The following is a 6,845-nucleotide window of genomic DNA, read 5'->3' as shown; positions in this document are numbered from 1 at the left end:
ATTAGAAGGAGAAATTAAAAAAGCAATCCCATTTACAATCGCTCCAAAGACTATAACATACCTGGGAATAAATTTAACCAAAGAAGTAAAAGATCTGTACCAGAAAATTATAAGACACTGAAGAAAGAAATGAAAGAAGATACAAATAGATGGAAACACATACCATGTTCATGGATAGGAAGAATTAATATAGTTAAAATGTCCATACTGCCTAAGGCAATATATATATTCAACGCAATTCCTATCAAACTACCAATGACATTTTTCACAGAAATAGAACATATAACCCTAAAATTTATATGTGACAATAAAAGACCCCGGATATCCTCAGCAATCTTGAGAAATAAGAACAAGGTGGGAGATATAACAATACCTGACATCAAATTATACTACAAGGCTACAAAAATTATACTACAAGTAATCAAAACAGCATGGTACTGGCATAAAAACAGACCCATAGATCAATGGAACAGAATAGAGAGTCCAGAAATAAATCCATGCCTATATGGCCATTTAATCTATGACAATGGAAGCAAGAAAGTACGGTGGAGTAAAGACAGTCTATTCAATAAATGGTGTTGGGAAACCTGGACAGACACAGGCAAAAAGATGAAGCTGGATCACCTCCTTACACCACATACAAAAATAAATTCAAAATGGCTTAAAGATTGAAATGTAATGTCTGAAACCATAAAATTCCTAGAGGAAAATATAGGAAGAAACTTCACAGACATTACCCAGAGTAAGATTTTTACTGACATATCCCCTCGCGCGAGGGAAGTAAGAAAAAAATAAACATGTGGGATTACATCAAACTAAAAAGCTTTTTCACAGCAAAGGAAACCATCAATAAAACAAAAAGGGATCCTACTGAATGGGAAAAGATATTTGCCAATGATATATCTGATAAGGGGTTAATATCACAAATTTATAAAAAACTCACTCAACTCAACTCCAAAAAAACAAACAACCCAATTAAAAAATGGGCAGAGGACATGAAGAGACATTTTTCTAAAAAGGACACACAGATGGCAAACAGACATATGAAGAAATGTTCAACCTCACTAACCATCAGAGAAATGCAAATAAAAACCACAATGAGATACCACCTCACCCCAGTCAGGATGGCTATCATCAATAAATCAACAAACAACAAGTGCTGGCATGGATGCGGAGAAAAGGGAACGCTGGTGCACTGTTGGTGGGAGTGCAGATTGGTGCAGCCACTATGGAAAACAGTTTGGAGGTATCTCAAAAATCTGAAAATGGAACTACCTTATGATCCAGCAATCCCACTCCTAGGTATCTATCCGGAGAAATCCAAAACTCCAATTCAAAAATCTTTATGCACTCCTATGTTTATTGCAGCACTATACACAATAGCCAAGACCTGGAAACAACCGAAATGCCCATCAGTAGATGACTGGATTAAGAAACTGTGGTATATTTATACAATGGAGTATTACGCAGCCATAAAGAAGAAAGAAATCTTACCATTTGCAACAACATGGATGGACCTAGAGAACATTATGTTAAGTGAAATAAGTCAGAAAGAGAAAGACAAATACCATATGATCTCACTTATATGCGGAATCTAAAGAAAAGAATAAGTGAATGAACTAATCAGAGACAGTTTTGGAAACATGGAGGAAAAACAGAGGGTTGCTAGAGGGGCGGTGGGGTGGGGATAAGGGGAAGGTGAGAGGTTTAGAAAATAGTTGGTAACCACAAGATGGTCATGGGGGTTTGAAAATTAATTTGGGGATCGTACAGAGGGATAGTGGATGGGGGGAGGCGGGTTCACACAGTGTGAGGGATATAAATGATAAACGTCTAAGTTTTGCTTTGTCTTGTGCACCTGAAACTAATAAAAAAAAAATCAATGTGCATACATGGCGGGGAGCTGCTGTGAGCCCTGCGGTCACCCTCTGTGAGTGGGCATGCCCCATCTGTGGGTCTGGACATGGCCCTGCAGCTCTCCTCACAGTAACCCAGCACCGTGCAAGGGAGCGGTAAAACTGTGGCTGAGTTCTTATTTGACATCGACAACATGTTAGGATATAACATGCGTGGATTATATCCACCTGAAACCTTTACTCCAGTGCAGAAATGTGGGCTCACCCTTGCCTGTAGCTACTCATCCTGAACTCATGAAATACCTAAATAACGTGGTGGAACAACTGGAATTTCTATTATAGAAGAGTTCAGTTCAGAAACTGATGGCAGTCCTCTCAAATATTGAAAGGGGTGAGGTCCTTAAAAGATGATAATTTGATATTGATTGTGACAAGACTGCCAAAAATGACAGTACACTCAGAGAAAAGGCTCAGAAAGCTCTCCAAAATGAAATTCGTTCTGTGTTCAGACAGATCACAGCTACAATGACATTCCTGCCACTGTTGGAAGTTTCTTGTTTATTTGATCTACTGATTTATACAAAGATTAAGTTGTGCCTGAAAAATGGGAAGAGTCAGGACTACAGTTGATTACCAATTGTGAGCAAGTCTGCCTTCCTGCCTCACTACCACAATCCAGAGTAAATAGCATGGTGGCCTACAGAAGCCGTGGTAATGACTGAAAATGAGAACACTAACATAAATCCTCAGATGTGCTTCTCCTGAAACCAAGTCAACTGTAGTTCATATATTTTATTGCTTAACTTTTAGATGGGGGAAAACTTAACATGCTTTACAGGACCGTGCATGATTGTCCCATTTGGGGGGTACCTGTTTGCCTTTCCAGGGTGTTACCACAATTTTTTGCACAGTGTTCAAAAAGGGACCCAGCAGATTACTTCGGCCTTGTAATGTCAATTCCTTGAAGGTGGTAACTGTAGATAGGAAAACCTTTGATATCACACGAAATGCCATCTCAAATCACACCTTTTGATCAAGTGACTTGACTCAGAATACAGGTAGGGAGGTATTTAAGTATGGAACACAACAAAAGACATCTGAATACTCAGAATCTTTGTTTAGGTCCTAAAGTATCTGATAATACATAGATAACAAAATATTGCTATTAAGTCCTCTTGCCATTTATTTCATTTGTATGGTAACCATACTGAAAAACTCCAATTATTGGATTGTAATTTATATAAGTTACACTTACAAAACTAATATTTCTAGTGTTTAAATTCCGGTGATAGAGCACTTTTTAAAATGTCTTTCTGGGGGTGGCCTGTTAGCTTACTTGGTTAGAACGTGGTGCTGCTAGCACCGAGGTTGCCGGTTCAATCCCCACATGGGCCACTGTGAGCTACGCCCTCCTTACCAAAAAAAATAGGAAAAAAGTGTCTTTCTGTGTTTTATAAAATAAAGCTGTAAATGACAATAAGTTAATAAGTTGATAAATAAGTTAAATGTGTATGTTAAAAAAAAAATCTACTGGTTTAAACTGACAGGTTTATTTCTGGGCCCTCAATACAATTCCATTGATCTCTGTGTATATCTCTATGCCAGTGTCACCATGTTTTCCTTACTGTGGTTTTGTACTAATTACGAATTACGTTTGTGAAGGGTGAGCCTCCAACTTGATTTGGTTTTTGAAGATCCTTATGGCTCTTTTCTTCCCTGGAAATTTGCTATGAATATTAGGATCAGCTTGTGTGTTTTTCCACAAAGGCCTTGGGACCTTTTCACAGGAATGACACTGAATCCTTACATTGCATCTGTTCTGTTGCCATCCTAACAATTTCCATCACCATGGGATGGCCTCACGTTTATTTAGGTAGGTTTCTTTAATTTCTTTCAGCAAAGAAAGACATTCTGTTTTGTCATTTTCAGTGTAGAAGGCTTGCACTTTTATTAAAACTTCCTAAGTATTTTATCAACGTTGATGTTACTTAAAATGGAACTGTTTTCTTAAATTCTTTTAAAAATCATTCCTTGCTAGTGTATACAAATAAAACAGATTTCTGTGTAGTGATAATTTTTCATTTAACTTTGAATTACTTTACTAGTAATAATAATTTTTTGTTGATTCTTTTGGAAGTATGTATATAAGATGTGATGTGTCATCTGTGAATACACAGTTTCAGTTTTTCCTTTCACAGGGATGCCTCTCATTTGTTTCCTAAATGCCCTGGATCGAGCTTCTGGTACATTATTGAATGACAGTGGTGAAAGCCAGCACCCTGGCCTTGTTCCTGATTTCAGGAATAGACCTGTCATCTTAAAACATGAGCCATGAAGCTTGCTTAGTATTGCCTAATGTTCTTGATCACATTGAAGAAACTTCCTTTTATTCCTACTTTCTTGAGTGTTTCAATCGTGAAATAGGATTGGGTTTTGTGAAAAGCTTTTTGTGATCGTGTGTTTTCCTTCATACTGTTGCTGGGTATTCCATGGTTGATTTCAGTTCGTTGAACAACCTTTGAATTTCTGGTGTAAACACAGTTGCTTATGGTGCATGATTATTTTAATGTGCAGTTGGTTTCATAGTCCTGCTTTATGGAACATTATTACATCTTTATAAAGGATATAGACCTGTGTATTCTGTTTTTGTGACCTACTTCTGATTTGACTGGTTAGGGGCTATTAGTGCCCTACAGGGCTGAGGTTGGCACTGAGGTGGAGTTCGGTGCCGAGTTACGGGTTAAGGTGAAGATTATGGGTTACAGTTTGGTTATGGTTTATGTGTATTGTTTATGGCTACATGTGTGTTATATGGTTTATGGGATTGATGATGGATTACGTTTATGGTTTATGGCTATGTGTTTTTGGTTATAGTTTATGGTTATTGTTATGGTTTATGGATATGGTTCATAGTTTGTGGTTTCTGGTGATGGTTTAGTATTATGTTGAGGGGTTAGGTTATGATTTATACTGTTGGTTATGGTTTATGGTTGTAAGGTTTTACAGTTTATGTTAAGGCTTAGATTTAGGCTTCGGGCTAAGGGTTTAGTGTTTCAGATTTAAACGTTAGGTTTTAGGTTTGGGGTTAGGGTTAGGGCTCAGCGATGTGGAATCTGTTGCTTTCCTGACCCAGCATCTTTTCTCTGGCCCCAGTCCAGTACCTCAGCTTCCAGAGAACCCCTCTCAGTTGCTTCGGGTCCTACCTGACATATCAGAATCCTGATTTCCTGTGTGCGGGAGATGAGGACACTGGGTGGGGACTGATCTCAGGGGAACTTCCGAACTGCTTTGTCCCCTTTCTTTCCCTGTCCCAGGAGAGGGAACTCCAGAGCAATGTGACGAGAATAAGCGGGAGGAAGAGGTCCTGGATGGCTCATTGGTTAGTATTTTCCTTATTTTAGGGTCCATTTTGTTAATGGAAATCACCCATTTCGACGCCATAGGTGTATCTTGCTTTAGTTTTACTTTCTCTTCTCTTTCCATATTTGTTACAATCAATGTACACATGTTGATGCATTATTATTCACGAAAGTCTGTATTTTATTTAGATTCCTGCATTCAGGCTCAGTCTCAGTGCTGGCACCTCTATCTGTCAAAGCCCACACCAGACAGGTTAATGCTGACTGCTGGGGTACCTGGTGAGTGAATCGGGGTGTTATGATAGGAAATGAGACCAGGAGAAGAACATGAGGCCGGATAAAGTCTCAACACTGTGCTGACAATAGAGGCTTTACTCTCTAGCCCAAGTGAAGCTGTTGGTAGTTGTAGGCACAGGAAGTGACAGGATTAGATCCCTAACTTAGTTAGAAAGATGTAGCTGGTCACAGTGTGGAGGTTGCACTGGACGAGAGAAGGATGGGAGCAGGGAGACCAGCGAGAAGAGTGGTGAGAGGCGCTCTGGCCTCAGCTGAGACAGGACCTTGAATTTGGAGGAGAGTGGGGTTTGAAGACCAGGGAGGGGCTGTGGTGAGCCCTGCCCTGTGGGTGAAGCTGGCACAGATGCCAGAGTCAACACTCAGGGGCTGTGGCTGTGTGGACACCAACAGGAGAGCTCATTCTGCCACAAGGAGACTATCTGCTAAACTCTTGATCCTTCCAGCCCATAGAGGTAGAGAAAGGACTGAGAAGGGAAGAGGGAGGGGGAGTGAGGGCCCATCACATGTGGGGCAGGAGCTGATCTGTCTCACCTCACTGATCTCACAGCCACCTGAGAGGGAGCGGTTATCCCCACCTGACAGGTGAGGAGACAGACTTTCCATGTCTTTGTCTGAAGTCACACAGCTAGTACTTGGAGGAGACAGAAGCCAGCTCTGCGCCTGTCTGAGGCTCAGGCACCCCTCCATAAGGAAAGTGTCAGCCCAGACTCCATTCTGAGCAGCCAGGAAGCTCCTGTCAGTTGTGACCTCAGAGGAAGGGAAGATGGGGAGAAGCAGACCCGTGCTCGGGGCTGAGGAGGAAGAGATTTTCAAAGGCCCGAGCACAGGACTCCCCCATCGCATAGCTGACGGGGAGTCGTTGTCATAGGATCTGGTGCGGCTTGTGCTCCTGTGAAGGGCCAGGCCACCACCTCACTCCCCACTGCCTGCCCTGGTGCCACCCCAAAACCTGATTGGGTGAGTACAAGGCAAGCTGCACCATTAGATAATGTGCAGAGTTTTTTCAAATGGAATGACCGTGATGCACCCCAACGCTGCCAGGACTGTTTGTATCCAGTGTGTGCAAACGCTGTTGGCCCATGTGAGCCCATGTTGGTCCCGGTTCTGGACTCAGAGCTGTGTTACAATCACTCTCCCGTTTAACTGCCTGTGCATGGAGATAGTAATTGTTTCTGCCTTTTCTGGAAAATGGGAGCAGTAGGTGCGTTGAGGCCTCCTGTGAAGGTCCGGAAACAGGATTTATCTCCCAGTGAGCTCAGTCCCAGGGGCCTGGATTCTCAATTGAAGGAGGGTGGGCAGGGACACGCTCTCTGCTGCCACCTCGTGTGCAATG

General features: G+C 41.6%; 1 pseudogene; it reads left to right on the top strand.

Annotated features, from left to right (window-relative positions):
• Positions 1–1,963: 1,963 nt before the first annotated feature.
• On the top strand, positions 1,964–2,578 carry LOC141568076 (mitotic spindle assembly checkpoint protein MAD2A pseudogene; annotated as a pseudogene).
• The last annotated feature ends 4,267 nt before the right edge of the window (positions 2,579–6,845 follow it).

Source organism: Rhinolophus sinicus, linkage group LG13 (assembly GCF_036562045.2).
Source record: "Rhinolophus sinicus isolate RSC01 linkage group LG13, ASM3656204v1, whole genome shotgun sequence".
Lineage (NCBI taxonomy): Eukaryota > Metazoa > Chordata > Mammalia > Chiroptera > Rhinolophidae > Rhinolophus > Rhinolophus sinicus.
This window is presented reverse-complemented; position numbering and strand designations above follow the sequence as displayed.